The sequence below is a fragment of the Apium graveolens genome, chromosome 11 (genome assembly GCF_009905375.1).
Source record: "Apium graveolens cultivar Ventura chromosome 11, ASM990537v1, whole genome shotgun sequence".
Taxonomy (NCBI): domain Eukaryota; kingdom Viridiplantae; phylum Streptophyta; class Magnoliopsida; order Apiales; family Apiaceae; genus Apium; species Apium graveolens.
Genome location: NC_133657.1, coordinates 180,988,018 through 181,006,738, shown reverse-complemented (window position 1 = coordinate 181,006,738; position 18,721 = coordinate 180,988,018). Strand labels below are relative to the sequence as shown.

At 31.9% G+C, this 18,721-nt stretch overlaps 1 non-coding gene across 1 annotated transcript; it reads left to right on the top strand.

The window, feature by feature from the left end:
• The first annotated feature begins 1,126 nt into the window (after positions 1-1,126).
• LOC141699020 (small nucleolar RNA R71) lies at positions 1,127-1,233 on the top strand. The gene has a single exon (XR_012565511.1). It is a non-coding gene; the product is annotated as a small nucleolar RNA R71 (small nucleolar RNA).
• The last annotated feature ends 17,488 nt before the right edge of the window (positions 1,234-18,721 follow it).

Genomic DNA, 18,721 nt, shown 5'->3' with positions numbered 1-18,721 from the left:
AAGCTTCTAGGATCTTCATGAGAGCAATGGTCTCTAAGTCATCTAGCTTCTTTCCGAGAGAGAATACCTTTCATGAACTTCGTATAGCTAGGCATCTGTTCAAGAGCTTTAGCGAAAGGTATGTTGATATAAAGTTTATTGAACACCTCTAGAAACTTAGAAAACTGCTTATCCAACTTTTGCTTCTGTATCCATTTAGGAAAATGAGGTGGAGGATAGACCTGTTTCTCCCCTATATTACCCTTAAGAGGAGTGTGTTCTACAGTTTTTTTCCTTGTTTCCACTTCTGCTTCCTTCTGCTCTTCTTCTTCAGCCACACCTTCAGATTCCAAAAATTGTTTCCACTTTTTCTTGGCTTGCAACCTTCCCAGACCTCAATGTGATTGCCTTCACCTGCTCTTTTGTTTCCTTCTTACCCGGTACTTCTGTGTCACTAGGGAGTGTACATAGTTATCAATTCAGCAAGGCATTGGCAATCTGCCCAATTTGATTCTCCATGGTCTTGATAGATACCGCTTGGCTCTTGCACATGAGCCTCAACTCCTCCAATTCAGATTTTTCATTAGATTATTGTAGTTGGAGTTGTTATCTTCGGGCATATTGCGGTTGTTGAAAACTAGGAGGGTTGTATTACTTTGCTGTATACTACTGATAAGGCTATTGCACTGTATTCTGAGTGTTGCTCCAGCTGAAGTTAGGATGATTGCGGTTGTTGGGATAATAGGTGGCTAGAACTGGTTGCTACGACCTATGAAAGTTGCTCACGAACTGAGCTAATTCACTAGAAATAGCACATTGCTCTGTCTCATGGGCACCAGCACAAAGCTCACATACACTAGTGATCTAATTAATTCCATAATTACCCAAAGAATCCACCTTCATCGTCAAAGGCTTAAGCTGAGCAGCTATAGCTGTAGCTGCATCTACCTTGAGAGTTCTCGCTACCTTGCCTTGAGTCAGTCTCTGAGATGGGTTCTGGTATTCATTAGCAGCCATCAGTTCAATCAAATCATACGCTTCATCGTAGCTCTTAGCCCATAAGGCTCCACCTGATGCTGTATCAAGCACGGGTCTAGAAGTCGCACCCAAACCATTATCAAAGCAGTTAATGATCATCCAGTCAGGAATCCCATGATGAGGACACTTTCTAAGCATCTTCTTATAATGATCTCAAGCTTCACACAAAAATTCTCCCGATTGCTGCGCAAATTGTGTAGGAGCATTCCTGATTGCAGCAGTCTTCACCATAGGAAAGAACTTAATGAGAAACTTCTGAGCAAGATCTTTCCACTTGGTGATAGAGACTGGTGGTAGAGAATGCAACCAACACTTAGCTTTATCCCTTAGAGAGAATGGGAAAATCCTTAACTTTGTAGCATCTTCAGACACATTGTTGAATTTGAAGGTGTCGCAGATCTCGATGAAATCTCTAATATGCATATTAGGATCTTCCGTTGGATAACCACTAAACTAAACCGAGTTCTGCACCATCTGAATTGTGCTAGCCTTGATTTCAAAAGTGTTAGCCGCGATGGCTGGCCTGACAATGCTAGACTGAATATTATTGATCTTCGGCGGAGAGTAGTCCATCAAAGCCTTTGGATTTACTTCTGGTTCACCCATTGCAACAAGAGCTTCTTCCTCAACTTTCTCCTCTACTATAAGAACTTCTTCCTCTACTAAAACTTCTTCATCCGCTTTATTCAGTGTTCTCTTTCGAGATCGAGAACGCGTTAGTATAAACACTCTCTAGAGTACCTGAAAAAGTAACAAGCAAACAAGTAAAATATATGAGTCAGTGAACTTTAACGACCACTGATGTCAAGAACATAAACTAAAATTTAACATCGAGCCTTCGGCAGCGGCGCCAAAAACTTGTTAGGATGAAAACACGCGCTAATATTCACGCAAGTGTACGCGTTCACAAGTAATATAGAATTATTTCTAGTTCGTTCCCACAGAGACTGGTTTAGGTTAACTTCAATCTATGCACTTATGCAACAATGGTATGGTTATTATTCAATGCTAAGATGATAACAAGTTGAGATTGTTTATAAATAATATATTAACTAACATGCAATTAACTAAGAGATTAAAAGGTTTGATTTACTTATATGACACAAATATGGGATTCTAACTTCATTAAATACTTCATTCATTAGTCTCTTTGTTCTTAGCCTTAACATGAAATGGTGATGACACTAATCAGATAATAAGAAACTAATAAACGCCAACTTTCATTGTACGAATACCCTACTACCATACATCCACAAAAGAGATAGAAGATGAATAGACACCAATTATATTGAAACCCTATATGTCTATATAATTTGACAAAATAACATTTTAATGTGCAAGTTATCTATCATGATTACATAGAGCAAGTAAGATGGTTAAAATTACCTATGAATCATGCATATTAAATAAATGAACCTATGCCAGAATGGCAAGTTCTAAACCCCTATATTTACTTTCACTTCAACAGAGATTAACTAGTTATCTTATAAGTTCGCGAGGCTCATAAGACGAATAAGCACAACCAAAACTAGGATATCATACAATCACCACACACTAAGGTATCGAAATAAATTAACTAAAGAAATCCATAAGTAAATCCGCAAGAACCCCATGATAACGATTAGCCCATAACCGAACTCATCATCACCGTAAGTTCCAAAGAAACCAAAGTATCTTATCAAGAGTAATAGGGTCAACAAATAAGAAAACTAGCATCAAAGATTATAACTCAATTAAAGAATCACAAGTATAAACAAGCTTTTCTTCTCCTTTGTTGTATTTGTGCTCCTAGGTCTTCTCGATGTCTTCTCCTTAAGATCCGTTACGTGCTTCTTATGAAAAACAACTTTAAGTCATCATTATATAGCAGCCCATACAGATTAGAAGTCCAGAAAATCAGTTCTCTACTTGAAACAGGGTTATGTCTCTCTGTAGTTTTGGCGCGGGCGCGCGCTATCACAGCGTGGGCGCGCGCTATCACAGCGCGGGCGCGCTATCACAGCACGGGTGCGCTGACATTCCGGAATTTCTACTTCTTCTTGTTTTCTTGACTGGTTTGAGATGGATGCATGTCCTCCAGAATAAATAGACCCAAAGAATAAGAAATAAAAATGCATGAATGCAACTAATTTGAATGCAATGATCCTCTCAGAATAACTAAACCAACCAATAAGTAACATCTCAACAAATGAAGTTATTCGCACAAAGATCAATCAAATCCCACAAATCAACTCACAAGCCAGAAATGTGTGTGTGTGCAATTGCTTAACAAATATACTGTCATAACTAGATCAATAATCATGACTCACTACTCATCAAGGCAATCACAATGTTATAAATAGAATAAAAGCTAAACTCAAAATGACTAACAACACTTCAATTCTTTTATCGGAGTTATTACATGTTTCATGCTTTGATTTATAACACGTAAACAATCACAAATATGCTTATTTGACCGTGCAATGAGTGAGGTCCAAAAAAGATTTATACAATAATAACCATGTAGCGAGCATTAGGTTGGTGAATCCTAGACTAAAAGCTGTAGGTCACTAGGCACAAAGTCCCCTAAGAATTTAATAACTCGAGTATTAAAGAGCCCACTCATGATCAATTATACATCGATACATATTATTTTCTTTGTTTTTCTTTTGTTTCTATAATTTTTTTTCTTATGATTTCTGAACGAGTGCGTTTCACTCCATCTAGTTCAACCCTAGACTACTCATATAAAATAAGCCAGTTACTAGCCATTTGACGCCTACCCACAACAACTAGCAATGAAATCCAATGTTTTCTCCAATTTTTAAATATCCATGTTATATTACAATTAAGAGAATTTAAATTCTAAATATAAACAAATCAAATAACAAAATACTTCCATGTTCCACGAGCAAACTTCCTATACACCCTCCTAACACCACTTTAGCACCAAAACAATGCTCACTCTCCTGGATCCCTTATTTATGCTTGAAATGCAAAACACTACAAAAACGAATCAAATACACAAAATACTTGAGTACAAAACACCAATCCAAGCCTTTATAGGATGTTCTAAGTAGACATAAATGCCACTTAACACCTTCTAAGGTGGAACTCCATGTCTTACTTGCATGATCGGAAGAATTACCTCTCATTCACACTTCTCTTTTGTTGACTAGTTCCAGAGCAGTTCCTTACTCTCAGAGTGTCACTCCCTTCCATCATACCTATATGTGTTAAAGTAATAGTTTGATCATGTACAGATGCAATACAACATGTACCTTAATCAACTGCTATGAAGTAGCAGTTGATCAAATAATTTGAACTATCAATGGTTGTGCTGTTAGAATAACCATTGATGGACTAACACTTATCAATGGCTGATAGATAGCCACTGATGAGGTGAATAGAAGATGTCACTGTGGTTAAAGTCTGTGAAAATTGATTAAAGATTTAAGAGGATAGTTTTAGATACATGTTATTTAAATGAGATACTTATGATTATTAGCTTTAGTGAAAGACTTCACCATGAATTCAAGAGTTGTAAAACTTCCTTGAGGTATTGGTATTTAACCCACATTCAAGATTGATTTATGTGAGTTTGATTTCAAGATTGATTTACAAGATTTTGGTTATAATTTTGCAGAGACAGATATCATATCAATCTGAATTTAAGAAAGGCATTGTCTCAATGAGTGAGATGCCTCTAGTTCTGAAATGAACAACTGAACTCACATAATTAATGATTTAGCATTAAAGCATTTCTTTTGTTATATGGATGTGTTCTTCACTTTCATGAAACTCTAGTATACTAGAGGGGATTTAACTACATCTTCCAGTTAGATAGTATTCTCAAACCCTGGTTCCCTTTGAAAAGGGACTACCACTGTTAAGGGTTTCCTATCTTGACAAATCAAAATAGTTTTACTTATTGTCTCAACATTTATGTGAAGTGTATCTTAGCCAATAGTTGTGAGGGATGTTATTCAAATAAACTGAACCTCCATTTGAATTGAAGTGAGTTTGAATGGTTTTTCCTGGGAAATATCATTCTCAAACCATGTAGCCATTGCAGGTCTACTTGCACCTAAAGAGAGAGAGAGTAATGAGAGAGTGGTAGATAGAGAGAGTGTGGTGAGAGAGATGGGTAACGAGAGAGTGTCTGTTGAGATAGAATGAGAGGCAGTCTAGTTTGACTTACCAAAATTTTTAATTTGTCTAAAAGGATTTGGGTGGCTTTTTCCCCAAAATTTCCCCTCTCTACAAATTACTGGGCCCATAATTTGGATATATGTTCATGCCCAAACTGCAAAAATTATGTAATAATTAATATTCAAATTATTATACCATTTTTATGTTTTTTAATATTTTACATAAATTTGTATATTACATTTTTTTTTATTTTGTTATAAAGATATTCGTGTATCATATATCACATTTATTAAATTTGTATTAGTATATCAGCTTAGATTCTTGAAAAATGAATTAAAATTAATATTTAATCTTAAAAATATTATATTTATGTTTCAATACTCTAAGGTAACACTTCGACAAAAATGCTCCAAGCTGCAACACTTTCTACCTAATGTAAAATCAAGTTTTTGGCTAAGGTAACACAAAAACAACACCCAATGGTTGGTTCAGTTGGTTAAAGAGGGGATAACAATCCTCTTGGTCACAGGTTCGAATCGCACCGAAAGAGAATTTATGATTATACCTCCTCAGCCAGAGTTTGTCACTTAAATGTGATTTACCTTGGTTCACGTGGTTTGCAGGCTATTGCGTGATCCCGTGGCTTTACCGGGTGTGCACTCGAATGGTAGCGGCTGTGGGTTCCCTAGGATAAATAAAAACCACAATGGTAGATTAGCTTACGAGTACCATATCTAGGATAATATATCACGTAACATACTTCAAGGGGCGTTGCGATAGGCCTTATATGGTGTAGTGTAATGAGGATAGTTAAGTGGGCGATTTTGAAGGAAGAATCCGGGGGATTTAGTACGGTGAATCAAAAATGAGGTGGGTGGATAGTGCTAAATAACGGTGTTTTTAGAATTATTTTAAGGTAGGTTTATATTTGATCATATATATATATAATAATACCAGCCATTATTTAAGAGATTACCATTAATTTTGGAGAATCTTATAGATTTTTCTAAAGTTATATTTGACAAATTATAAAAATTTGATTATAATGTTAAAAGAAATTTTAGTTTATATTAATTATGTTTAGAATTACTTTTATGCTTTATTTTATAATGTACAACCTTTTTAAATGTGCATACATACTTTAAACATTTTTTTCTATACCACATTATAGCATCCGGTATTAGCGTAAATGTTGTCTAAAACAATATAAAATGATGATTATGTAAAATTTACTCAACCTAGCTGCTCCACTACGGACCGTTATAATATTAAATTTATGCTTAGATATTTGCTACAGCTTTCTAAAGATTCACAAAAGTTTAGCCAATACCAGGAGGTTGGCTATATTTTTAGCTAAGGGGATTTTAGATGGCCGCAGTGTGCAAATTTAGATATACCAATACTATACTATACTATAATAAGGGGAATGGGGTATAATTTATAGTTTGGTTAACCGTCGTTTCGGTTAGGATCATCGGAATTTTTTCATCAAATAATCAGCGTGTTAGATTCAAATACTAAAAAGTTCTCAAGTTCGAATTTATAAAAATACATATAAGTTCTCAAGTGTAAATATTACCACAAACAAATATTTACATTATCAATGGGTGTTTGCATAAGGTTGGAATATATTAACTCAACTTTTTTCATTATGTTCCTAAAGTTTTAAAATTATTAAAACTTTTGTTCTTATTATTTTTTCTTTAATTATTTTCCTAAGTACAAATTTTGTAAATTTTAGTTTAAATATAGGTTAGTATTATATTATATTAGGTGTTTTCAACTTTTTCTAAAATTTAAAATTTTAAAATAAAATTCAAACATGCTAATTAGTAATTGGGTTTAGTATTAACTCATGGTTAATATTATAATATTATTTGTTATTAAAATATTTTTTATGTTTAGAATTATTTTTGTTAACAACACCCTATCAAATTAACCACTTATTTCAATTATATATAAGCATTTAGTTTTATTTTCACAATAAATAACTTAGTGTAAGATCAACATAACAATCATTAATTTTTTTTTAAAAAAAATAGCCTTTTGAATTAATTATAGTTTGATGTTTTTTATATTGTTTGTATCATTTTTAGAAATTTAACTAACTTTTTATAAATAATTTTAATAGTAATTCAATTAAACAAAAACAATCAATAAATTTTGATAAAAAAATGGAATCAAATATATATTTGATTGTTAAGATGATTAGAAAATATAATTAAATATAATAAAATTAAAAAATGTACATTAGAAGGTTCAATTACAATTTGAAATTTTAAAGAGAGGGTGAGTAAGAGAGGAGATGATGTAGTTGATAAAATATAAAGAAATTAGATACAATGAAAGGTGAGCATATTTCGGAATGGGGACTAACTATGAATATTTAACTTTCACTAATAGCTCTAACATAATATACTAGAGATAAACAAGACCAATTTGTAATATTGCCTTTTATTTTCTCGTTCATCATATCTTTGCCACATGCCAAAGGCACGTGTAATATGCAACTCCTACAACTCTCTTGTGTTCATTTAAACACATTATACAATTAGCATTTCTCATTTCACTTGAGTGAGAGATGGATAGAACACATCCACTGGGAAAGGTTTCCAACCATATCAAAAAATTAGTGGGCACCAACACATACTCTTTCCTGGTAATATTTTCATTCTGTTTAGTGCATTTTTTGTTATCACTTTATCATTTCATTATTAATTTTTATGCTAACAAAAAGATGCCCATACACACATGTGTTTATGTGTATATTGGGGGCATATATATTTTTAAGATTGTTTATTTACAATTTGAAATGCTTCCATTAGAAGATCTAGATTTATTTAGATGTGAGCTGCATTTCTTTCATTTAATTTCTCACATTTAATAACTAGCCATGGTACTTCATCATGTTACAAAGCATCTTTTTTACTTTCATGTCTCTCTTTGATCTATAGTTACTATGAATAGTTTTAATTAGGCCTCACCTCCAATTTTATAATAACTATAACTAAGAAGATATATGGTTGATGACAACACACACATTTACCCATTCAAATCCAAATCTATCACAGTTTTCAAACTATAGATATATATTGCCTATTATACTTATCAAAAAACAATTCAGAGCACATCCATATACAAGTTTTTTGTGATTTTGTTAAAATTTTATCAGAACACCCAACAATATGTAGGTGAGATTTTTTTTGCATCCATTTTCCCAACATACAACTAAAATTAACAACCCATTTCTATCAACAAACAATAGATTATAGGTTGCGCAAAAAAAACATTAGAATTATAATGATTGTAATTCTAAATATAAGTAAAATAAGATAATAGAAAATTATAGTATGCAAATTCTATCGGTTCTTTGGTTTATCTTCATGATTTTGTTGAAGTAAAAGCTCACACTAGTATTGGCAAACTGATATGTACTCCAATTTTATTTGTGAAATTCGCCGAGTATCTGCATTCATATGCTATATAACTATTTGTATACCTTTCAACCTAAGTGCCCGGATTGACAATAATCCAACAATTGGAGATAAAGAATGCATCGTCAAAGACCCAGATCAGTTCATGCCGATGGTAAATGTGATCCTCCTTACGCGGAAAAGCATTTAATCCCATGGAAAAATATCCGGTGATGCCAAAGAACTATTACAAGAAAGTGTGTCTGAGTTCATTAGCTGTGTCACCAGTGAAGCAAACTTCCGGTGCCAGAGGGAGAAATATAAGACCATAACCACAGGAGATGTGCTTTGGGCGATGAGCAGTTTGGGATTTGACGACTACACTAACCATCTACCTAGACGGCTTCCGCGAGGCTGATGGTGGTGAGCGTAGAGCATTGAGGGTTGAGCCACTTATGAGGAGGCCAGCAACATGAATTCCTCCTACATTTCCACCCGGGTACACTACAAGAAAGTCATATTTGGTCGATTTTAAGGGACACGGGTAAATTCAATCATTTACGGTCGAATTTAGGAGCAGTTATTTTTAATCGGTCAAATTTTACAGCCAAATTCAACCGATTTTTTATGACTTTTTTTTGGTCACTTTGCCAAAAAAAAGGGGGAAACTTCCCACCTATAACTTGAATTTGGGAAAAATAAATTCGACCATTTTAGGACGAATTTAGTAAATGGTTTGGGTGGGAAATTTCACGCCTTTTTTTCAAAATGAATGGAAATAAACAATTTGTCGCTAAAGAAAATGCACCAAAAGTTTTTTACTAAATTAGACAAAAAATGGTAGAATTTATCTAAAAGCGACAAAAATCGGTCGAAATTCCTAGTTTTTTTTTAAAAAAAATGTTTTTTGTTTTTTAAATGATTAGTACATATCATGTAAAGAAAAAATTAAATTAAGGACTCTTTCATTTTTTAAAAAATATATTTAAAAATATATATATAATATAATATAACTATGTTGAATTTCTATTTTTGTTATATTTGATAAAAAATAAAAAAATCTAAATTAGTTAAAACAAATACAAAAAAATTGATATATCAAGAAGGCATATGCTTAAATATAAATTTACTAGAACATGATATCATGGTGATAAAAAAATCTTCTAATTTAATAATTATGAAGAACAAGTTTTCATAATTAAATATGAAGTTTATGGTATGAATTAGGGTTATAATATTTATTTTTAATTTTTTTAAGTGAATCAACCATATGAATGAGAAGATTGTCAAAAATAAAGTGTGTACATAAAAAAATATTTACTTATATATTAAACATTAGTAAGAAATACTGGTCAAACGATTGGCTGTTAAAAAAGCTAAATAAAAAAATTAATTTTTTTCTAAAATTTTTGTGATACCACTAAATTATATGGATCTTAACATCCTTACGATTGAATTATTCATAAATATTTAAAAAAAGTATTAACATCAATCTCGGAGTAAATACTAGTTGGAAGTATTATACAAACTATTTGTTGATTATTAACATAACAAACAAAATAAATTATATTTTTTCTGAAATTTTTGTGATATCACCATAATATGTCGATCTTAACATGTGTACCGGTGGATCATTTATAAATATTTAAAAAAAATCAAAACATGAATATGGGACTAAACAATAGTAAGAAGTACTAGTCAAACTATTGTTTAACTGTAAAAATAGCAAACCAAATCATTTTTTTCTAAATTTTTTGTTATATCACCAAAATATTTAGAAATATTTTTAAAAAATCTGAAATATCAATATAGGATTAAAAACTAGTAAGAAATACTGGTCTAACTACTGGTTGACTGTTAAAATAACAAACCAAATAAATTATACTTTTGTAAAAAGTTTGTAATATCATTAAAAATAAATAGATATTAACATCCATACAGTTGAATTATTATTATATATATTTAAAAAAAATTGAAACGTCAATACAAAACTAAACAGTACTTAGAAATACTATTTAACCTATTGGTTGATTGTTAAAATAATAAGCAAAATCAATTTATTTTTTTCTAAAACTTTTCCACATCGCCAATATATATATATATATATATATATATATATATATATATATATATATTGACATCCGTACAGTTACATCATTCTTAAATATTTTTTTTAAATCAAAACATTAATATAGGATTAAACACTTGTAAGAAATACAAGCGATACTACTTGTTAACTATTATAATAGCAAACTAAATAAATTTATATTTTTCTAATTTTTTTGTGATATCATTAAAATATATAAAACTTAACATCCATATGGTTGGAATTTTCATATATATTTTAAAAAAAATTCAAACATGAATACGCGACTAAACAGTAGTTAGAAGTATTATTCAAACTATTGGTTGATTGTTAAAATAAGAAGCAAAAATAATTTATTTTTTCTAAAAATTTTGTCACATGGCAAAAATATATATATGTATATCTTGACATCCGTACAGTTGGGTCATTCATAATATTTTTTTTAAAAAATCAAAACATCAATATAGGATTAGACACTAGTTAGAAATACTGGTGAGACTACTTGTTAACTGTTAAAATAGCAAACTAGATAAATTTATTTTTTTATAAAAATTTTGAGATATCATTAATATATATATAACTTAACATCCGTACGGTTGGATTATTCATATATATTTTTTAAAAAAATTGAAACATGAATATGAGACTAAATATAAGTTAGAAGTAATATTCAAACTATTAGTTGAAACATGAATATGAGACTAAATACAAGTTAGAAGTAATATTCAAACTTAACATCCACACGGTTGGATTATTCATATATATATTTTTTTAACATTTTTTCATATCACAAAAATATATATTTAAATTAAGAGTGCCTGTGAAAAATCAATCTGTTTAAATATTAAAATCTTAAATATTTTAACAAATATATGTGTCATATGCATTAAATACTACAATAGTTCTTCAATTTAGCTATTAAATTCTACAAAAATGGTCAAATTTAGGTGCTAAATTCAATCAAAATTAGTCAAATTTAAGCGTAAAATTCGAAAAAAATGGTAGAATTTACTCGTGTTTTATTTTCGACTAAATCTGGTTGAAAACAGTAAATTTGACCATTATTGGTCGAATTTAGCACATTTTCGAATTGCCATTTGTCACGCTTCTATTGGTTGAGAAGAAAGCACATGGATTGCCAACTTGAATTAATCTTATTCATTCATTTATTTCTCAATCCTTTCATCCCAACCATTCAATTTTTCACCTTCATCTCCTTCTCTTTATATTCCTCATTCAATTTCATTCCCTTATAAAAAATTACACTCATACTAAACCTTACTCTCTAACTACATACACACTCATTCATATTTTGTATATTCCAAATAATATATATATATACATACACCCACACATCTCTCATACTAAATCTCCTCTAGTTATATTTCTCCAAATGGAAAATTAATTTAAACCAATTCCGCTGAATTCATTCGATTCACACCAATTCCGGCGAGTTCACCATTTCACAACAATTCCGGCGAGTTCAACTCCATCACCTTCGACGAGAGTTTATGCCATCACCTCCGACAAATTCATTTCCGGAAACTTAGAAGTAAAATAAGACTTGTATTAATTAGTTCATGTATATGAACCAATTTAAGTTTATTTTTAATTTTTTTCCATATTTGTTTATCATTTGGGTGAGTTAATTTAATAATATTTGATTTTCAATATGTTACTAAAGGATATAATTTGTTTTATTTTAAAATCTATATTTCATATTTATGTAATTTTAATATTAGTAAATAAAAATTACTATTGTGTCCGTTATTATTTTATATTAATACATTATGGAAAAACTAGTAAAAAATTCCAAAAAAAAATTGAGCAACAAAATGCATTATGCTGCATTTTGCTGCTATTTTTTTAAGAATATGACGTTTACTAAATTCTACCAAATTTGGTCGAATTTAGCATAGTAATTTCGACCAGATTTGTGAGCGGGATTTTTGAGTTTTTACGAAATTTTGAAATTTTGTCAAAACATTTTGGGGATGAGTTTTGCAAAAAATTTGGTCGAATTTAGTTGGTCAAATTTATTCGGTCGAATTTAGTAAGGTCGAATTTAGCTAAATTCAACCGCACCCCTTATTTTCGACTAGCCTTTGTTCGACCAACAACTGGTTCGAAAATACCTATTTTTGACCAAAATCAGTAAAATTTAGCTAAATTCGACCCAAAAATTCGGTCGAATTTACACTACTAAAAATAGTGTATACGACATCGGTACTTAGACATCGGCACGTAATACACCCGATGTTAAAAGGTTTTTTAACATCAGTTTATAATTAAGCAATGTTTATAAGAATTTTGACATCGGTTTCGTATAGTAACCGTTGTCTATGTTCAAATATTAGAAATATCAAATAAACGTTTTGAACTTTGACATCGGTTATTTCTACAAGTCGTTGTCTATAACCAATTCTAAAAAAAATAAAATTTAAGTTATGATTTTTCCCTAGTTCATTATACAATTCCTCCCTTAACTAAAAATTTCCCCCCCTTCAACTCGTTTTTCATTTCCCCTTCTTTTGGAATATCTCCCCCTTTGCCCCCTTTTCTCACACCCGACTCTCTCTCCCTCTTCTCAAACATCGACTCCATCTTAAACACCATGGCCGTTCCTTTCAAGCCTCGACTTCATCCCCCTCATCTTTCATTGCTTTCTCTCCTTTTTCACCCTCCCTCCCATAAACCCCCTAATTTTCTCTCTTTCTCTCTCTCTTTTTTCTTTCGTCTCTCTCATCATCTCACTCTCCCTCTCCCATCTCCCTATGAACACATCTTAAACACTAATTTACCGTATTCTAACAATTTAGTACTCACAGTTTCACAAATTCAAACCACAAACCATAATTCGGGCCTTGATGAAAACGATTGAGGATATTTTGATGAATGGTAAGGAGTTTGTGTTAGTTATGTTTAATAATTGTAGATGGATGCTCTCCTTTTTAGTTTATTGTAGATGTAATTTATTATACAAAGAAATTATTTATATTTTTAGGTTGGGGAAAATTTTAAAGCTGATGTTTCGATGGGATGGAGTTGGAGACAAGATTTTTTATCAATCTTCTAAAGTTTTTGGTTTTTTAGAGTATTAATCTTTCATTCTTTTAATATTGACTAAATAGAAATTTACTCGGTCTCTTTGCACGGTCTGCTTGTGAATAATCTACATTGACTAAACAAAGAGATGGTGATGTAAGTTAACAATCTTTCCCTTTTAGTTTTTGCTCCTTTTACTTGATACTAAAACATGAATTATTTGAAATGCACCTGAAAATATGAGTACACATTCAAATTAAACTATTTAGATTGTTTGACGATACAGATTCTGCCTCCGACATGGTGTGTAGCTTCAGCTGCAGTAACAGATGCACAGCTTCAGAGATTCATAGACTTCGCATGCGGAGGAAAGATAGATTTTCATTTCATACAGCCCGGGGAGACTGTTTTGACCCAAACACACCAAGAGGCCATGGATCTTGGTGTCTTGATACCTATTACGGAGAATATAAATACTGTAATCAGATTGGTACTATCGTTTACCAGGACCCTTATAAGATCACTAGCTCTATCCTATAATTGATTTGTTTCTTACTACAAAAATGTTCTTTTTTGTTAGGCTATTGTGTTTAATTAACCTATTATCTATTGTTTGTGCAGCTTATGGAGACTGTCTTTACATTTAATTTCAGTCCCTGGGAATTCTGATTGAAATAACAGGACTTGTAACTAGTTAATTTATGTTTGAAAAGAAAGAAATATCTACAGTCCAATAGTTAGAACATATAGTTAAATGCATGTTTTTTTTGACAATTTTAGTTACCTTGTTTGTTTCATGAGCCTATTACAAATTTATGAAGCACGTATGTATATGTATATGTTTCTAGCTTCAACCTCTTGGCTATTCTCTTTGGATTAAATGGTTTATGTATATGTTGATTTGCCGATTGCAGGTGGATGAAGCGGCACAAGGATATGACAAGCTCGCTCCTCCTTTGGTGAAACCATTTCTTGGGCAAGCGAAATCTGTGGTCATTAAACTATCAGATGCAGCTAAACAGTTGGGCGAGGTGGTGAAAGCTGATGGTCCAAGTGCAGCACTCCATTACACTATGACTTCTACAAGGAGTCGCTGTTGATTCAATTGGCAAAGCTTATTATATGTTTGTTATCCTATTTCCAGGTTCAGTATGATTAGACAAAAAAGTATGGCAAGAGAGATATACTCCTGGTATAAATTTGGATTCGATGATGCAATTGTTGTTTATGGCGAGTAGAGGTGATGTGGAAGGTGTGTTAGTCGTAGGGCGGGTGCCCAAGAATGCACCACAGGGTGTCCGAGGAGTCATTAGAGTTAACAAGCTACGCTAGATTGTCTCTAAGTGGACTAATACCGATATTCTTGTATTCAATACAGGGCATTGGTGGAACCGGGATAAAACTGTAAAAATGTACTGACTCTTCTTTTTAAATGATATTTAAATAAACATAAAATTAGTATCATGTATGATCAAATGCAACTTAGATGATGACAGTTCTCTACTATAATGTGTCATAGAATAGAAGAAGACTGTTACAGTTTACTGATTTTTGTGTGGATTTTTAGGGGATTCTATTTTCAATAGAACGAGAGTATTAACATGACAATTAATATCATATAAGCATTTCAAAGGTCCATGACAACATGGAAATCATGGGTTTTGCAAAATTTTGATCCTGAAAAGAACCATGTCTTCTACAAGAGCTATTCCCCTGTACATTACAGGTCTGTTCATGTGATATTACAGGTCTGTTCATGTGCTGATTGTCTATCTTTTACATTTTCAAAAGACACCAGGAAAGGATATTCAGATGTTGATGTTATATATAATACTAAAGCTTAAATTATGCATTTGCGCAAATTATAATTTCCTCCACCTCAACCAAAATGGGATGATTAGTATGCTTTTAGACATTGTAGTAGAACACCATTTTGCACTGTGGAATAGTACCAATTTTGCTGATGTAGGAACATATTGTGAACTGTTATCTCCTACCTGTAGGTTTTAATGTGTTTTGCAATTATATAGTTGAGTTCCATCGATCGTTATGCAAAATTTTATAAAAATCTGACTCATCTCCAAATTGCTTTGGGAACTGCACGTGCATTGGAGTAAGTTACACTGATTATTAATCATTTTGTTATACATGATATAATAAGCACGTAATGTTTTATAAAAATGAAGTTTTTTTGTTTTTCTATTGTCTATCTAATATCATTCTTGAGTAATTAGGCACATGTCTAGGATTGCTATTATACCTTTGCTAGAACCACAATGCAGGTTCTGGATATAGTACACCTGAGGTTGCAATGTCTGCCCAATACACTATAAAAAGCGATGTATACAGTTTTGGAGTGTCCATGTTGGAGCTTCTTAGTGGACGAAAATCATTTGACATGTTTCTTGTTTATGCTAAAGATTCTTATAAATGTTGACGAGTGTTTAAGTTGCTTGAATCTGATGCAACTTGTGATTTTGATGTAGCTCAAGGCCAAGGTCAGAGCAGTCTCTTGTTTGGTGGGCGACACTCCAGCTCCATGATATTGATGCTTTGGCTAAGATGGTTGATCCAGCACTAAATGGGCTCTACCCAGTTAAATCCCTATCCCGGTTTGCAGATGTAATTGCTCTGTGTGCCCAAGTAATGTGCTAAATCTGAAAGAATTGGCCATTTATTTTCAGTGCATTATAATAAGATAAGTGCTAGTTCTTTTGTTCTTATTATAATGTGCATTATAATAAGATTTTTGGGTATGGTGCTATATTTTTAGTAATTCTTTTTTTCTGATTAGCTTATGAACTTGGAAATGAGTAGACTATAGCCATGTAAGGAGTTGATAATTGACTTTCTATTTGCCTTTTCTCAAAGGATGTTACTACAATCCCCACTCATACCACTCGCAGAAAGGGTGGTCGAAGAGGAAGGAGGCCGTGAGTTTCTGGCAGCAGCACAGAGCAAGTTGCTTTTGCTTTTAGTACGTAAAAATTAGTATAGTATGAGTTGGTTATGGGAATGCTTGTATTTTATTTGAAATGTATGTATAGTATGGTATATGAGTAACATTTTGATATTAGACTTGTAATATAGATGAGTAGCTTTATGTTTCTGTTTGGATGTTTTTTGTTGGGATGTTGCATTGTTTTGGTTCCCTATGTCTATAAATAGTACTAGGATGATATGCAATATACAGAACATTAACATCACAATGGTACATGTAAATCGATGTAAAAAATGTACAAAAGACATCATACAAAGTAATATTAAATGAAAAAGAACTAAAAAACCGATATGAAATAGTCATTTGACATCAGTTCTGGAAAAAAACTCAAATTATTTTAAGTCAAATAACATCGGTTAGAGAAATTGGATGATATTATACCAAAAGATTTAACATCGGATTCGTGAAGAACACCCATGTCTTATCCGTAATTTCATATCAGGGGGTCTAACTTAACCGATGTCTGATCAAACATTTCAAATCGGGCAACTAATCTAACCGATGTCTGATCTAGCATTTCACATCAGTTTGTTCGATAGAATTTTAATAAATGGCTTTTAGAGCTTGTAGGTTTCATGTTTTAATGGATAAATACCTCATAATATACTCATATTCACTTAAAAATACTGTAATATAAGCTGAATTTTTTTGCAAAGACATCACATTTAATCTTAAAACTGATGTATAGCACTGTAATAGACATCGGTTGTTAACCGATGGCAAAGGCTGATGACATTTAACATCACACACGAAGACGTTGGTTCAGATTTTTTTTAACATCGGTTCTGAACCGATATCTGATCATATATTTCTAGTTGTGTTAGCCGAACTTCTTGTAGTGGTACTATATGGGACCACATACTGTGTTTTTAGGGGCTATGATTGGAGGCTTTGTTCATGATGTTCCTAGTGCTAGACCTTCTAGTGCTGGTGCTAATAGCCGTCATCCATGAGCTTTTAAGTGCAAAGTGGATGGTAAGTCAAGTATCTTAGAGACGTTAAATGAGTAGTAGTTCTATCTTATTAGGAGTATCTGATGAGAATGATTTGGCTTTTGTTTTAGTACCAAAAACTATTAGCTAAAGTTTATTTTGATTGTTGTCTCTTTAATTTAACTAATTCCTGTTTCCTTTTACACCTTTAAAAATATTGACCATGAATCTCAATGAATTGATTTAATATGAAATTTTGTTAATGTGTCTCTTAACTAATTTAGTGTATATGCTAGCAAGATCATTCAACAATTAAGTGAAGCACACTAACATATCATATTGAAAGCTTGTTTTTTAGCGTTTGAAAGGAAAAAAGCAACTAGAATAGATTCAGTACTGGATATTTATAAATGTTCAAAAAGGAACTGGTTGACTCATCTAAAAAATATCTATGAAAGAATGTGTCTCGGCTTTCATCTGCACTGTGACAACTGCAGCCCGCACTATGTGCCCGGAGGAGATGCGCAACACTATTAGTGACAGATGTGTTGATAGCATTAAAGATTAACTTAGGCTTCTACAACTACTTAGCGCTAGTTTTTATAATTCTGAACAGCTTTCCTGAGTCTGAAGGTGATGAGCATCCACTGTCATCCCTTCCTGGTGCTCGAGATTGATAATGCATTGGAACATGATCGAAATGTGCAAGAGTACATGAAAATGGGAGGCTTTGCGAGGGTTGGTCATAATGATGGTCAAGTGTGAAGAGACTTAAAAAGAAGAGCAAGGTGCACATAATTGGCTACATAAAATATATACGGAATGATATGATGCGGCATTATCATCTAGCACCTACATTAAATATATATACATTATCGGCCATTATAGTGATTTATTTTATTTTCCTTTTACTCTCACCACATTTTTCCCTAAAATTCAAACAATATTTATTCGTTTCTTCCTTTAGTATGATTATAAAAATTTGAAAACCAATTTGGTAAAAACTTCTTTTACTTCTTTTACTATAGTATGATTTTATAATTGAATATAGCTTCTTTTACTCTAAAAAACTTTTTTTATAATTTTTATTATTATT